The 17,822-nt window shown below is 42.2% G+C and overlaps 1 protein-coding gene across 2 annotated transcripts in view; it reads left to right on the forward strand.

Annotated features, from left to right (window-relative positions):
• KAT6A (lysine acetyltransferase 6A) overlaps positions 1–17,822 on the forward strand; it is a 106,662-nt gene that overhangs the window by 34,632 nt on the left and 54,208 nt on the right. The gene's annotated exons all lie outside the window — the stretch shown is intronic.

Here is a 17,822-nt window from a genome sequence, read left to right on the forward strand (position 1 = left end):
TTATATGTGCCTTGAATAAATATAACTATATATGGTTGTTCAGTGAGGATCACAGTTATTGTGAAATTTCTTGAGATAACAACATTAAAAATAGTACTTAAAATTATATTCCTATATAAAGTAGCGACAGTGCCTCTTAATGTTTTAATTCAGAGTAATTAGTCGTTACCATTTGGTTTCATTTAGTCAAGTCAGACAAGTTATCTCCATTTTATGGTGAGAATGGGTAGAGTAGAGATAACTGGCTGTGCTTTCAGCGGCTGGCTAAACTAAACCCTCAGCGTTACAGTAAAGCGGAGGGAAGATGTGATGGAAGGCCCTTGGAATTAAAAACTGGCCTTGGACAGGGCACAGTGCATGTAGTCATACACTGGATAGTTGGTCAAAAATTTTTTTTCACGGTCAAAATTTGCTCTGTAGACGTTGTATTCAGTTTTTGTAATCTGTTTTTATGTATCAACTTTAAAACTTTATCAGTTTTAAAATGTGATTTCCTTCTATACAGATTTTCTAGAATGGTACCCATACAGATGCCATTAACTGCATGTGGCTAATTCAATTTAAAAATTAAAAAAAATTAATTTAGCTACATTTCAGGTACCTGGTATCCCACATGTGACCATTGGTTAGCATAGATCTAGAACATTTTCATCATCACGGAAAGTATCATGGAAAGTTCAGTTAAGAACAGCATTAAAGTATCACGAGAGGACAGGGTTTGTTTTTTGCTTATTAAGCTTTAGGGGTTTTGGGCGTTAAAAATGTTAACTTTGAATTATTTCTCCTAATGAGCTGGGCTTTATCAAGCTTGTCATGCTCACACTTGCCCTAATCTTTTATTAGTCTCTCTGGCTCTGTGTAAATCACTCATACTAGGCTGAGGTATTTGGGGCTAAGTAATACAAAATCTCACACGCTAGTAAAGTAATGCTCGAAATTCTCCAGGCCAGGCTTCAGTAATACGTGAACCGTGAACTTCCAGATGTTCAAGCTGGTTTTAGAAAAGGCAGAGGAACCAGAGATCAAATTGCCAACATCCACTGGATCATCGAAAAAGCAAGAGAGTTCCAGAAAAACATCTATTTCTGCTTTATTGACTATGCCAGAGGTTTTGACTGTGTGGATCACAAGAAACTGTGGAAAATTCTGAAAGAGATAGGAATACCAGACCACCTGACCTGCCTCTTGAGAAACCTATATGCAAGTCAGGAAGCAACAGTTAGAACTGGACATGGAACAACAGACTGGTTCCAAATAGGAAAAGGAGTATGTCAAGGCTGTATGCTGTCACCCTGCTTGTTTAACTTATATGCAGAGTACATCATGAGAAACGCTGGCCTAGAAGAAGCACAAGCTGGAATCAAGATTGCCGGGAGAAATATCAATAACCTCAGATATGCAGATGACACCACCCTTATGGCAGAAAGTGAAGAGGAACTAAAAAGCCTCTTGATGAAAGTGAAAGTGGAGAGTGAAAAAGTTGGTTTAAAGCTCAACATTCAGAAAACGAAGATCATGGCATCTGGTCCCATCACTTCATGGCAAATAGATGGGGAAACAGTGGAAACAGTGTCAGACTTTATTTTTTTGGACTCCAAAATCACCGCAGATGGTGATTGCAGCCATGAAATTAAAAGATGCTTACTCCTTGGGAGAAAAGTTATGACCAATCTAGATAGCATATTCAAAAGCAGAGACATTACTTTGCCAACAAAGGTCCATCTAGTCAAGGCTATGGTTTTTCCCATGGTTGTGTATGGATGTGAGAGTTGGACTGTGAAGAAGGCTGAGCGCCGAAGAATTGATGCTTTTGAACTGTGGTGTTGGAGAAGACTCTTGAGAGTCCCTTGGACTACAAGGAGATCCAACCAGTCCGTTCTGAAAGAGCTCAACCCTGGGATTTCTTTGGAAGGAATGATGCTAAAGCTGAAACTCCAATACTTTGGCCACCTCATACGAAGAGTTGACTCATTGGAAAAGACTCTGATGCTGGGAGGGATTGTGGGCAGGAGGAGAAGGGGACGACCGAGGATGAGATGGCGGGATGGCATCACGGACTCGATGGACGTGAGTCTGAGTGAACTCCGGGAGTTGGTGATGGACAGGGAGGCCTGGCGTGCTGCAATTCATGGGGTCGCAAAGAGTTGGATATGACTGAGCAACTGAACTGAACTGAATACAGAATTTGCAAATGTGTTTTATGTTGTTAATGTTTAACATCTTTTAAACCTTAAAGCTTAATATCTTCCTTGTCAGTAGAGCTCAGATAATGAAATAATGACTACATGGAATTTGAATTAATTGACTGGGTTTATGAAGTTGACAATTTGAATCCTAATGAACCTCTTGGTCCCAGCAGAACTCTTTGCTCTATTTAGGAGTTATCTCAGCTTCAACTTTGCTTCAGATGCTATGCCCTTAACGTCAGGACTCTCAGCTCAGTGCCTCATTGATCCGTGCACCTGTTACGTCACTCCTCTGGTCCACCTCTGTCTTACGTTATTTGCTAATTCATGTATGATTACCCATTGCAGTTACCCTTAATTAGATTATGAGCTCCTTGGAAGTAGGAAACGTACTAAACACAAAACTATTTTGTGTTTAAAATTCCTGTACTTTTAGAAATTAAGAACTGAAAGAGACTTTAGAGATAATCATGGCAAATATTTTCATTTTACAAATGAAGAACATAAGAGGTGAAGTTGCCCCTTGTTGGAGAACTTGGACCACAGAACTTGGATAGCTTCCTGTCAAGCTGTCTCCTTAATTAGCTGATTTTAAAATTCAAATTGAAGGAAGTCCTAAGCACAACTGTTGGTTGAAGCTACTATATTTTTGTGTATAAACTATATCAGTGCAGAACAGAGTTATTTATAACTACTGATTTCAACACACGCTATTTCCTGTTTGTTTCTTATGACACATTCTTAAGGGCAGATTGTATGCTATTTTCAGAGATACAGCATTTTGATCTTGAAAAGTCATTTTTGGTTTTAGACTAAAATAGATTAGTTTCTCAGGTTAAATAAATACTCAGGTTTTTTTTTTTGTTTTCCACGTATTGCTTTTGGTAGCAGTGACTCATATAATGTGTCATGGGGTTGGAGCATCTATTTATTGAAATTAATGGTGTTGAGTTTCTACGAGCTCTAAATTCTGACCTGTACTTTCATATTTCAGTTCCAGTTTTGGTTTCAGTATTATTGTGTACACACACACAGACACACACACACACTCCGGAGTGCTAAGAACGGCAAACTTTCCTACATTTACTACATTTCTGGGGCATCTGAACTGCTTCTTAAGGTTCTCTGTTTTTCTCTGTAGTTATTGGCAAGGAACTGCATTAGGCATGTGTAAGGTAATTGCATTAGGTGTGTGTAAGGTAACTGCGTTAGGCGTGTGTAAGGTAACTGCGTTAGGTATTAGGTGTGTGTAAGGTAACTGCATTAGGTGTGTGTAAGGTAACCGCGTTAGGCATGTGTAAGGTAACTGTGTTAGGCGTGTGTAAGGTAGTTGTTGCCACACAGGATGCTTTTGCATTAGACGTGTGTAAGGTAACTGCATTAGGTATTAGGTGTGTGTAAGGTAACTGCATTAGGTGTGTGTAAGGTAATTGTTGCCACACAGGATGCTTTTGGATTAGGCGTGTTTAAGGTAACTGCATTAGGTGTGTGTAAGGTAACTGCATTAGGTAACTGCGTTAGGAGTGTGTAAGGTAGTTGTTGCCACACAGGATGCTTTTGGATTAGGCGTGTGTAAGGTAACTGCATTAGGTGTGTGTAAGGTAACTGCATTAGGTATTAGGTGTGTGTAAGGTAACTGCGTTAGGAGTGTGTAAGGTAGTTGTTGCCACACAGGATGCTTTTGCATTAGGCATGTGTAAGGTAACTGCGTTAGGCGTGTGTAAGGTAGTTGTTGCCACACAGGATGCTTTTAGATTAGGCGTGTGTAAGGTAACTGCATTAGGTGTGTGTAAGGTAACTGCGTTAGGCGTGTGTAAGGTAACTGTGTTAGGCGTGTGTAAGGTAACTGTGTTAGGTATTAGGTGTGTGTAAGGTAACTGCGTTAGGCGTGTGTAAGGTAACTGCGTTAGGCGTGTGTAAGGTAACTGCGTTAGGCGTGTGTAAGGTAACTGCGTTAGGCGTGTGTAAGGTAACCGCATTAGGCGTGTGTAAGGTAGTTGTTGCCACACAGGATGCTTTTGCTTCTCAGCAGTGTTGCAGGTTTATTTCCGTGGCGGTGTGTGCTTGTAGTGGGCATGGGCCAGGCTGGCTCAGGCTCTCTCTGTGGACGCTAGTTGCTTGCCCACGGGGTTAGAATACCTCCCCATCCCCTTCCTTTTTCCAAGAACTGACAGCAGTTTCAGAAGGGAGTCATTTCTCGTGAATTAGGACTTTAATCATAGACTTTCTTCTTTCCAAAGACAGTTCTGTCTTCTGCAGTTGTTCTTTGGGTGGGGTGCACCTGTGTGCGTGTGCATGCGTGGGTGTGCGTGTGTGTGCAGCATTTGGGCCTGTGCAGCGGCAGCGCACTGGCTTTTCAGACATGCTTTGTATAGTAACGGCGTGTGCGGAGGGGTGGGCAGGCTGCACAGCAGCTTCTCTCCTCGCCCTGCTCTCAGCCTCGCTCCCTCCCGCGACCTGGTGACATTACGTGGATGGATGCGCCAGCTCGGAAAGCAGCAGCAGGAGCTGAGTGTCTGCCAGAGGCGTGCGGCGTGAGCCCCGCTGGCTGCCCCGGCTCGCCTCCCCGGCTCTTCTGGTGTGTGTGGTCTGCGCGCTCAGGGCTCGCTGTGCAGACCCTGACGTCACCGTGTTCTCCTCCTCAGGACACTGTCCTTTCTTCTGAAAAGCTGCTGGCCTCAGGCTTCAGGCCTGTGAAACACTGCAGGCTTTATTTATACTGTTATGGGGGTAGTGTTGAGGACGAAATATATTGACATCTGAAAGAGAGAGTTTAGTTTGATAGAATACCGGCTTGGGGTGTGAAGATACAGCATCCTTATGCCTACACCTGGGCAGCCTCCAGGTGGTGTAGAGAAGTAAGGTCCTGGTACCTCCCTGAGCTTATTACACTGCTTAAAAAAAAAAAAAAATTTCTTCTTCAGGAAGAGGGATGTCTCCTCAAAGGACTTTGAAGACAGCTGAGAGAAGTACTGATTTTTAACTGTAGATCAGCATTGCAGACAGACCTTTCTAGAACAGAGGTGATTCAGTTTATTTACTGTGTTGAATTAAAGAAGATAATATGAGATCTGGAAGTTTGCAGTTCTTATTTTCAAGGCTGCTAATGAAGTTGAGTATCTGCACTGTGTAAAATGTGTCAGCGATTTTAGAGAAATTAGATTTTTATGCTTTTCCATAGTTTGGTGAGACTGCTTAAATCCATGTCTAAAGAAAATGGTTATAGCTATTAAGGAAAGATTTATATAAACCTTTAAAAAATAAGATGAAGTCCTGCTTTTTTTTTTTCATTTTGGGAAAGCATCATTATAAATAGGTTCATTTGGGTGCTGCTCACTGTAGTATTTTCACCGTATTTGTTCCTTCTCTTGCGCTGCCCTGTATTCGAATGCATTTTTAATGTGTATGTTCTGTTTTTACAACTAGATTCTAAGACCCAAAAGCAAGGAACTAGTTTTGTTGTATCTTGTTTCTCCAGCATCACGTTGAGTGTCCTTCTGCGTAATAGGTGCTGTGGACAATAGCGTGTAGAGGTACGCTGAGGGTGAGACCTGCGTGAGGTCATTTTACCTGCCTCAGTCATCTGAGGCTTCCATGCAGAAGCCCACAGATGGGCAGCTCAAAACAGAGGCCGTCCTCTTCTCAGTTCTGGAGGCTGAAGGCCACGGTGAGAGCTCCAGCAGGGCTTGTTTCTCCTGAGGCCTCTCCCCTTCTCTTGCAGACGGTCACCTTCTTTTCCTCTGGGTGCACACACTCCTGGGGTCTCTTCCTGCTCCTATGGCACACCAGACCTCTCGGCTTGGGGACTCACTCTTGTAATCTCTCTTAACTTAAACTCCTTAAGAGTCCTGTCTCCAGGTACGGTCCTGTTGAGGGTTAGAGCTTCAACATATGAATCCTGGAGGGATACAGATCCATCCAGAACATTGACCTGAAGATAGACATGCTGAGTTACTAAGGTAGGAGATAACACACGTTGTTGTACACCTGTAACTAACACATCATCGTTAATCAAGTGTGCTCCAATATAAAGTGAACATTTTAAGAAAAGATACGAGATGACATATCAGTCAAGATGCAGTCGGAAAGCAGCAATCGCGAGAGGATGGAGGTGGTTCTGAGAGAGCTGTTAGCAGCTGCAGACCGCAGCCAACCGTGCTGCTCGGCTGGCCCTGGCCAGCCCAGGAGACAGGCCGCAAGAGGCACGTCCACTCTCTGCCGCTCACCGTTTGCTCGCCCTCCCGCGCCCCGGTTGCTGGGGCCTCCTGGGAAGGCCGCGGAGTGAGGAGAAGCGAAGCGGGCCCTCTGAGCCCAGTGTTACAGAGCCGCCTGAGGGTGAGCGTGGAGCTGAGAGACGACAGCCTCCTGGCTGGCACAGATACTGCCGGTGGGAGCCAGCCTTGCTGAAATGCACTCGGCAGCGTGTGTCAGAAATCTTAGGGAGGAGTACCTCTTTGACCCAGCAATTCAGGTCAAGAAATATATCCTGAGGAAACAGTCCCCAAAGTGAGCAAAGATGTATATACAAGGGTATTTGATTATAGTATTGGGTATAATAAAATATTAGAACCATTAAATGTTCATCTATATGGGATTGGTTAAGTTATCTTAGAACATGTAATGGATGTTTTCTAGCCACTAGAAAGTGATGTTGATTTATATTTATTGATGTGGAAATGTAACAGAAAGAAGATTATACATTATATGTCATATGAGCCTATTAATGTTTGTGTTTTAAACTGTCTACAGAGGAAAAGTTGCGAACAGTGTACATGAACAGAAACTGCACAGTTCCAGATTGAAGCACGTGGTCTCTGCGGCCAGCATACCTAGGTTTCTGTCTGGGCTCTGCCGCATTAATCTTTCTGGGGATCTGTTTTCCCATCTGGAAAATGGTGATCAGCGTCCCTAGCCCATAGGGTGGTTGTTGGGTCTGAACATGTTGATGCCTGTAAAGAGTATATGACAGCGCTTGGGGTGCTCAGTGGATAGTGGTTATTGTCGGAGAGGAAGAGGAGGGGGAATTTTACTGTCTTCTCTCTCTTTCTTACCTAACTTTTTAAACAGGGATGTAATAACTTAATTATGAGGATAAAGTTTTCTTTTAAAACGAAAAATGAAGATGCCAACCAAGTTGTAATAAGCGTTCTTGCATACTTCTGGCGGTCCTGGAACCTGCAGGCAGGGGAGCCTTTCCCACTGCAGTCGCAGCGGTGAGGCTGGTCTCCCAGTGGCTCCTGCCTCCCGCCGCGCAGGTCCCCCCGCTGCCCCGGGCCGGGCTCTGGGCAGGCTCTGGGCCATCGTGCTGTGGCTCCCTGAGTGGCCCTCTGCGCTGCTCCGGGAAGAACCAAACTGAAGTTCCCTCACTGTTTTTTTCATTACTGAAAAGTTGCTCACTTCTCTTTTTCATGTGGAGTGCAAGTTTGAAGATGTCTGTTGTAGCACAGAAACAGTCTTAGAACGGGGTGTCACACGGTTCTTCACAGTCCTTTGACCAGCCTGCTTCTTGGGGTTTGTTCCTGGCCACCTCTCTGTCCACACTCCCCGCTGCTTCCGCTTCCTTGACCCTCTGTCACTGCCCTCTCTCTGGGTTTGTAGGCAGGCAGTTTGCCTGCCTTGTTTACCAGGCCCCTAAGGTGCTGTGCTAAAACACAAGAGCTCTCTAGCAGGGACCTGCCCTGGCTTCTGCATTTTTGTTTTTCTTATACCCTCCTCAATCATTCTCTGGAATTGGGAAAAAGAGGTAAAAGATGGCTTTCCTTTTTTAAATAAGCTTGGTTTGGGCCGTGTTGTGCTGCTTGCGAGATCTTAGTTCCCTGACCAGGGGTTGAACCCTGGCCCCCGGCAGTGACAGCGCCGTGTCCTAACCCCTGGCTGCCGGGCTGGGCTCCCAGAGAGTGATTTTTCATTGCTGTGGATGACGCGCCTCGTCGAGGAAGGCAGGGGCGCACCCTTGGTCAGCTTCAGTTTTCAGGGTGTAAGGTTAAATCCCGCCACACCATGTTATTAGTGGTAGTGTTACTGTTCGCCAGTGATGGAAACGCAGCCTTTCCCGTCTCTAAGGTCTGTCTATTTTTAAGAAATTATCGTATCTTCAGATTGAGTCACTGAGTTGAAGCTTTTGACTAGAGTCAGTACTCTCGCTGTTGAATTTGGGGTACATACCTGACTTTGGGTGTTAGCTGTAGCCACTTGACTAGGCGCGTATAGCCTTGGACAGTGCTGTTAGCCCCTGCTGAGGTGCATGTGTAGTGGCTTTGAAGGCCCTTCCAGTTCCAGACCGACAGGAGCAGGGCACGGCGTGTTGTGTCAGATACGGGCCAGTTAGTATTTTTGGTCGGACTTGAGGGAATGACGCTGTTTGCCAATTTGTTACTTGTTTTAGACCATGGTTTGGTCAGAATAAATGCTGGTAAATAAATGTCTCTTAAAAAATGTAAGAGAACACAAAAGTCTTGTTGAACATCTTTCTCCTTATAAACCATCCTCACTTTTGTATATTTTTAGCATAGAAAATATTCTTTTGCTAATGCTCTTATACTCAAGTACCTGTATAGTTCTTTATTTTTTTAAGTGGTAATTGTGTGTGCAGAAAGACTTAAAAAAACTGAATGCAGTCATGCAAATAAATGGCATATATAGAAAGTATTTTAGTTCATAGGAAATTTTAATCACTGTGCCTTTTGAGGGAGTCAGAACAAAAATTTGCTCTGACTTAAAAAAATAGTCACTTAACAAAGGTAAACTTTGAAGGATAGATACAGTTTTGAAGTGTAAGAAATCAGCTGTTTTAGGTGCTTACGTTTGAGTTACAGTCTCGTAACTTTATCTCATTTAATCTTCTTGGTAACTCGAAAGGTAGGTATGTTGTACCATTTTGCACCAAAGAGTTATGTAACATGGCCAATGTGATGCTGTAAGTAAGGAAACCCAGTCTGTCCCTAAGCTCTCCTGAGTTGATTCTTAGAGGCAGGGATACAGAGAACTTCGAGGCATGGGGTAAAATGACCTGGAGAAAGAGCATTGAGTGTGACATCTGAAGACAAGTGAGTAGTCGGGAGTAGACGAAGGCAGTGTGAGAAAGGCAGTTTGGTGTGTGGTGGAGGAACGGCATGCCAGTGACGGGCTGGCGGTGGGGTGTGTACGTTTGAGCCGGGCAAGTAACTGGATTAAAGACGGTAGTATTTTAGGAGGATTAAACCAGGTGGCAGTAGACGTAAATAACCTTCCTGCCAATGCAGGAGACAAAAGAGATTGGGGTTCAATCCCTTGGTCGATTCCTGGGTCTGGCAGATCCCCTGAAGGAGGGCATGGCAGCCCACTCCAGTATTCCTGCCTGGAAAATCCCGTGGAGAGAGGAGCCTGGTGGGCTACAGTCCAGAGGGTTGCAAAGAGTCAGACATGACTGGAGCAGCTTCACACATACCCACGATCCGGACAGTCTGGTAGTAGTGTACAAAAACACATCAAAGAAATACTGGTCAGTCCATGTAGAAGATTGTATTGGTGATGTGACTCAGAATTAGGGGAGAGCCCTGGGTGTATAAAAGAAACAGAAGTAGGAAGGAAAGGCCACAGAGGAAGGGAGCGGCAGTCAGAACTTGGCAGTGTCGGATTTGGATGAATGAGGAAATTGATAACGTGGTGATGTGTCTGACAAACAGAAAGCAGAGCTTTCAAATAACTCAGGAATATGGGAAAAAAAGACGATTTCGTTACTATTTCTTAGTGTAGAATTTAAATCTAGCAAATATGCATATTACCATTTTTGATATCACCTCTGATTAAGGAATAGAAAGTTGTTATACTATCTTGACAGATGATTGCTTACTCATCTAAATGTGCAGTAATCTATATAGTAAAAGTGTAAATTGAAATTGATCATTACTGATCTAATTATATCATTAACTTATTTTCTTTCCCCAATGATCTTGTTATTATATCTAATTGTAGAAGTCATTGAATGAACTCATCATAATAAAAGAACTCAATTTAGTACCCCTATTAAAGCTTTGTAATGGCTAATTGGTTATGTTGGAACTGATTAAAATTATGCAAGGTTACCTTATTGTAGACTATAAATAGTAGAGAATGGACTCTTCTCCAGGCCATTCATGTTGTTTTATTACTGTGTTTCTTTTACAACTGTATACATTTAAGGAAAAGATTGTCCTGAAAAAATGTTTAATAAGCAACCATAGAGTACTTACTAGCATACGGGGTGCTGAAGAATTTGAAGGGATTAAATCCTGCCCAAGTATATCTCCCCTGAAGGTTATTGATTCTTGGAGGAAAGGCTTTGAGTAAGTAACTGATAAACCTGTATGGAGCTAAGCAAAATTTTGTTGTGTTTTAATTTCAATAAATGCTCATTTATTTAATACATACTGTGTGCAAGGCATGGATAAGACATGAATTAAGAGTTCTAGGGTAATTTCTGCTTACCTAGGGTTGTCTTTCTCCCTGGAGGAGTAAATGGGAGCCCACTCTTGTCTGGAGAATCCCATGGACAGAGGAGCCTGGCAGGCTGCAGTCCTCTGGGTCGCAAAGAGTAGGATACAACTGAGCTGCTAACACTAGGGTTGTCTTTCTGGAAAAGATGAAGACAGGTTGAATTCTAAACTGTTGGGAAGGATTCGGGAGAAGCATGAGCTCACCCGAGGCCATTGGTCGTGAAGAGCTGGGCAAGGCTGAGAGGAGGGCTCGCTCAACTGGAAGAGGACGGCGTATGTTAGAATGTCCAGCCTTCTCCACAGAGTACGATGCTTCCCAACATTCCCTAAAGTGAACTCTTTCTTATGGGCCAGTTTGCTTCCCTTCTAGTATTGGAAATAAGGAATCATGCCATCACTCTCTCAGAGAGCTTGCTTTAGAGTTTTGTCTGTGTATTTGTGTTAAGTGGTTAATGTGAAAAGTGAAAAGTGAAACCAGTTTAATTGGTTTCTAATTATTTTGTAGGGGTTTTGTTTGTTACTGACATTTGTAGGTGGTTTGAAAATGTGAGTCCTGATTCTCTGTCTTATCAAATTTTATTTTATATTATAGTGCTTACCAAACAGTAGCATTTATAAGACATTTTATTCTTTGGATAGTATTTTGAAAACCTAGCAATATTTGTTTTTGTTGTGCTGTTGGTCACTGAGCAGCATTTTGCTTCTCTTCACTATACAATACCTACGAGTAGTCAGTTTTCCTCTTTCTAAGCTAAGACTTACCTCCTCTTTATCCTTTGGGTACTTATTATTAATGTATATAGCAAAGCCATTCTGTTGGCTTTATTATACATAACAATACTTTAGCAGTACGTGTTATCAACTAATACATTATCTCTCTGCTGAAAATTATTTAAGTTTCAAGTTGTGTGAAATAAATATCTATGTAAGAAAGTTAATTGGCAGTTAAATTTACTTGATTGTAATTGCAGGAGCAGAAAGAGACAGGATAAACAGATAGCTCTGAACCACTAGAAGAATTCAAAGAGGTAGGTGAGGTTCATAGCTTGAGGAGAAGTTAAATATAAGGAAAAGAAGTCTGGGGGGTGGACTTGAGGGGAGCTTGTGGTGGTTCAGAACCCAGCTGGCTCAGATACGCAGCGGTTGGAAAGAGGTTTCTGCTTGAGACTGAGAGGTGCTTGATGGCAGACTATAGTAGTTTCTTCTCATCTTCATCAGTTTTGACCTTATTACTTAAATCATCTTAATACTTAGACTTGTTTTACAAGAAAAATTTTAAGGCATTAAGGGTGAGATGTCTTCATGTAATTAGATTAAAAGGTAGCCAACTTCAGGGTAGAGATGAGAATAAAATGAGAATGAGAATAAAATGGTACATGGTTAAATTCAGTTACCAGAATTTGTTATTAGTGATGAAAAACATTTTCATTTTGGGGAGTGTTAAAACTATCTCTAAGTCTAATTTCTGTCCTCAAAGAACAGTTAAAAGACACAGGTTTTCAAGATGAGGACAGATTATAGTAGTTGCTTCTCACCTTCATCAGTTTTGACCTTACTACTTTAATTATCTGACTTGTGAGAATATGAAAAATCTATACCACTTAATTTTTTTGTTCATTTTTTTATTATGGTAAAATTTACATAAAAATTTTAAACATTTTTTAGTGTACAATTCAGTGGCATTGCGTATATTCACAGTGTTTTGAAACCATTGCCACTATCATTTCCAGAAGCTTTTCATCATCTTAAAATCTCTTTATAGAGCTTTATAGATATTTTGTATTCAAGTCTAAGGAAGAACGATATGACTATTATTACTGCTTAGTGCATGTTTGAGTAGTTCAAGGAATCTTATATGAATTATGTATTTCTTTCATACTCTTAATATTGGCTCTGCTAACTTGTCTTAATCATTTCCAGTGGTCATAAAATGAGGATTTGTAACTTTTAAGAAGTCACAAAGCTTTATTACCTCAGAGTCTGTGACATATGATCGCTTAGAGGTTTCTGAAATCATAAATCTAAGTTTACAAATGCAGTTTTGTCCTTGAAAATTCTGGTGGTCACAGTTCTAGAATTTATCATTCAGTTCCGTTTTGAAAGAAATAATTAAAACAGATTCTTGATTATCCTTTATGTCAGTGTTTAGAAAGAGAGACAACATAAAGATAGGTTTGAGGTCCTCAGAAGATATGAGAACATAGAGACACAGACAAGTATATAGTGGTTAAAAAATTAAAGTCAGGTGTGGGAAAAAATAAAATTGTACTTTAATAAAGATGGGAATAACAGATGATGCATTTCAGCGCCTAGAAAATGTTACATTTAAGATTGTCTAAATGATTGTGTCCGAAATTTATTTATTTTTTTCATGTTTTAACCTCATGTAATAGAGATCATTGGGCAAAATTTTTGCTGTTCTTTTTTTCCAAAGTTATTTCCCAAAACCCAAGTCCGAATGCTACGCAGCCTTTGGCCTACTTACCCGAACCTCTGCTGTGTGTTTGTCTCAATGCTGCCATCTAGTGATTATTTGGGGTATCTCAACAGGGAGCTTAAGTCAGCCTGTGTCCCTCCTTGACACAGTACCATCTAAATGCCTCCGGCCACAAACCTCCCTCTGCTTTTGAGAAGTCGAATAGCAGCGGGTTGCTGTGGCAGAAATCTTAGTTATGAAGACCATGTAATCACTTGGAAACAGTAGTTCAGTTCAGTCGCTCAGTCGTGTCCGACTCTTTGCGACCCCATGGACTGCAGCACCCAGGCCTCCCTGTCCATCGCCAACTCTGGGAACTTGCTCAAACTCATGTCCATCGAGTCGGTGATGCCATCCAACCATCTCATCCTCTGTCATCCCTTCTCCTCCTGCCTTCAATCTTTCCCAGCATCAGAGTCTTTTTCCAGTGAGTCAGTTCTTCGCATCAGGTGGCCAAAGCATTGGAGTTTCAGCTTCAGTATCAGTCCTTCCAATGAACATTCAGAACTGATTTCCTTTAGGATTGACTGGTTGGATCTCCTTGCAGTCCAAGGGACTCTCAAGAGTCTTCTCCAACACCACAGTTCAAAAGCGTCAATTCTTTGGCGCTCAGCTTTCTTTATGATCCAACTCTCACATCCATACATGACCACTGGAAAAACCATAGCCTTTACTTTCTGGACTTTGTCAGCAAAGTAATGTCTCTGCTTTTCAGTATGCTGTCTAGGTTGGTCATAGTTTTCTTCCAAGGAGCAAGCGTCTTTTAATTTCATGGCTGTAGCCATCATCTGCAGTGATTTTGGAGCTCCCCAAAATGAAGTCTCTTACTGTTCCCACTGTTTCCCCATCTATTTGCCATGAAGTGATGGGACCGGATGCCATGATCTTAGTTTTCTGAATGTTGAGTTTTAAGCCAACTTTTTCACTCTTTCACTTTCATCAAGAGGCTCTTTAGTTCTTCTTCACTTTCTGCCCATAAGGGTGGTATCATCTGCCTATCTGAGGTTATTTATATTTCTCCCAGCAATCTTGATTCCAGCTTCTGCTTCATCCAACCCAGCATTTCACACGATGTACTCTACATATAAATTAAATAATCAGTAGAGTGTTTTTATATTATTGAGTTTATTATTGAGCTGAACATAGCTCTCTCAGTCTCATAACCAACTCATTGTTCTTTCTAAGATACTGTTTTTCTTATTGTTTCCAGTTTTTCAGGGTAATTTAATTAATGCACTGAACAAGACTTATTAAATGCATCTTATATGCTAGACACTGTTCTTAGTACTAGGAATATAATCCTCAGCAAACAGAAATCATAGCTTTCATGTAGTTTACATTTCATTGGGGGAACAAATGGTAAGAGATACATACAGTATTTCAATTAGTGAGAAGAGTTTAAGAAGAAAAAATAAAGCAGGGAAGGGAGATATGACTTTCTGTGGTTGGTAGATTGTTTTGAGGTGTTAGGTGGAGTGGTCAGAGAATCTTACTGAAGGCAACGTTTGAGTAGAGGTCTGAAGGATCTAGGGAAGTGCTCTCCAGACAGAAGGAAAGCAGGGGCAAAGGTCTTGGAACATCTGACTCATAAAGAAAGAGCAGAGTGTGAAAGAGAGAGAGCTGTAGCAGGTGAGGTTGGGGAGGCCCTGTGGGGGTGTGTGTGGGGGGGTACAGGTCACAGAGGGTCTTGAAACTGGATGTCATTGGGCTGGATGAGAGGTGGGCGCCAAGCTGTGGGCTCGCTCTGGCTTCTGTGTTCAATGGTGTGAGGCATCATTTGCTGCAGTTTTTTTCTCTTGTCGTATTAGCAGTAGAACAGATTTACTTTATGGAGATGCGAGAACGGTGAGACGTGAGGACTGTGTTTCGACAGTTCTGGGATCAGTGACTATATGGCATGTTGTGTATCTATACATATTTTAAAGATTTGCTCCTGGATTATCAGTTGTTCTTATTTTATTTTTGTGATGCAGGGTACTTGAAATCAGCTGGTGGAGTTTTACTTGGAAAATGTTATGCATGTCACTACTCCAGTACAATTCAGGGTCACCTCTTACAGTGAGCAAACACAATGTAGTGTTAGCCTGTCTCAGTGATCTTCATACGCAATGATACTTCGGGAATGAGAATCCTCTGGAGTTAATTTTTTTCACACTTCATGATATGGTTAGGGATGTGCCAAAACAAACCACACAGTTAGCTGATCAGCACTTCTATTTGCTCCACGCAGAAAACCTCATAGATTTATGTTGTAACCTAGATGATTTATTTAAACCACTTTTTTGCTTGTAGTTCATCAGCTAAAATGACTAATTCTCAAAGTACTATTACTCTTGCCCAAATTGTGCTTAAAAAGTGCCCTGAAATTAAAAAACAGAAAGCCCTGGAATTATCAGTTAAGTTACAATATCATGATCAGTTGATAACAGTATTTCTCTACAGGTTCCGTGTTTTTTTTTTTTTTTTTTTTTGTAGCTAAAATATTTATTGTTTTCATGCTTGGTCTTATGTGGTCAGAGAAGAAACACCCTCAGTGTAGTGTGGTTAGGTCAAGGAGATGACGGCTGCGCTGCCCTGAGCTCCATGTGTTTTCTGCTGTAAAGCACCTGTTGAAGTCGTCTGTCTTTTCCTGACTGATATGTAAGGGTTTTTCTGGGTAGTACTGGATATGAACATTTGTTAGTTAAACGTGTGCTAAGATCTGCCTTTCTGTGGCTTGCCTCTTCGCTTCTCTGATGGTGTCTCTCTGGTCTTCCATCCTTCTCTGTTCCCTACCTGCTACCCCTGAGGAGTTACCCGTCAGTTCCTGCCAGATCTGCCTTTTCCAGTCCTCTTATGTCTCTCCTCCAGTCATTTCGTCGGTGCCTTAATGCAGGCCCTTGTTACTCATGGCCTGGATCACATGTAGATCGTATTCCTTCCCGACCATTTCCACTTACACAGTGACTTTTTAAAACTTCAAATCTTGCTCGTATCATTCCTCTGTTAAAATCTTCTAGCGGTCCTGAGAGGCTGCAGCATGAAGCTCAAACCTCATGACCTTGCTTCTGCCTTCTTAGAGGTTACTTCAAGCTTCTGTTCCTGTATAATGTCTTTCCCAGGTTTATTCCCTGGTTCTTTTTAAAGGAAGGATGTGGTTGTCTTTACCACAGCCACAGTTGTTAAAAGACAACTCCCAGCTGTTCATCTCTCATTTCATCTCTTGGCTGAGCAGTACTGTTGGTTTGCTTGTGTTGGACGTTTTTATATTGATGTACCATTGAGCTCTCTGACTAGTCTATTTCTTTTCCAGGCTTTTTCCTCCGCCAGTCCCTTACATATTGGTGTTCTTGGCTCTCCTTGCCACCTGTTGTCCATGGGAAAACCCTTCAACTGATGGCATTACGGCTATTTTGTATGTATAGTCAGCCCTCAAGGTATCTGCGGGTTCTGGATTCCAGATTCAACTGATTTGGATCCACAGTTGGTTGAATTCAAGAATGTGGAACCCAGGGATATGGAAGGCTGACTATGACTTCTAGATTTTAATTTCCAAATCAACCTTTCTCTTGAGCTCCAGATCCATGGACATTGCTCCTTGGATGTTTCATAGGCATTTTAAGCTCTATTAAGACCCAAACTAAGCTCATTCCACCTGGCTCCCAAATCTGATTCTCTGTGATTCTGTGTTTTCTTTCAGCATCCTCCTCAGGTGTGCCGGCGCCTGTCAGATAACTCTAGGAAGCCGTTCCCTGGCCCCGCTTGCACCTCCTTGATCACCTGGTCCTTTGTCTCCCACTCTTGTCCTTCTGCCATGATACCTGTAGATGCTCTGTCTGCTCTCCCCAGTGGACTGAAAGCATGTGGAGGACTGGGTGTCACTGTCCTGCACCCTGCTCAGCGGAGTTGAGAGGTGACTGAGAGTACCTCCCTATGAAACACAGCTGAAATCAGGCTCATCGGCTCTTTCCTTTCCTCCTGACTTTCTTCGCTAGGATGACTTTCGTAGTTGATGATGTCACCACCTTTTCAGTTAAGTTGTTGTTGTTCCCTTGCTGGGTCGTGTCATGTTTAATTCATTTCCTTTCCTGTTACTTCCACTGCTGGTCGCTTTCTGAGCCTGTAGCTAGTTCTGCATTTCCATTCCCTCTTCCCCAGTCTGCCTTTTTTTATTGATACGGGGCTATTTTTCTCAAGTACAGGTGATCGTCTCTTGGTTCAGTAACTTATTGTTCTTTTCTGCAGAGTGAAGTCCAGCTTCTTTATAAGACATTCAGTGGCAGTCTTAAAGAACTGATCTAGCCTCTCTCTCTCGTCCCCTCACGCCCCCCGCCCCCGCTTATCACAGAAACTCTATCTTTAAAGTACTAGCCTTGGCAGACTGTACACCGAAGCTCACCTTGTTTACACTGCCTGTACTGCCCTTCTCTCCATCCACTGCTGTGGAGGAACCTAGAGACCGAGGTTTAAACCTGCTTTTAACAGTTACTATCTGTTGTCTTTGGAGAAGCTTAGATTACCATAACACCCATGTATTAAGTACTGGCACTTAATATGTGTTGTCTTGCTCATTCAGCCCATCTCTTCCAGACCACATTGGAATGTATTTTTCCCATTTGCATAGAGCTCTGTTTGTCTCGTTGCACTAATGACCTGCTTTTCATTATGATTGTTATTATTTTTCTCTTACATCACATGCCTTGTAAAGGCTAATACTATGATTCTTGT

Source organism: Capra hircus, chromosome 27, assembly GCF_001704415.2.
Source record: "Capra hircus breed San Clemente chromosome 27, ASM170441v1, whole genome shotgun sequence".
NCBI lineage: Eukaryota > Metazoa > Chordata > Mammalia > Artiodactyla > Bovidae > Capra > Capra hircus.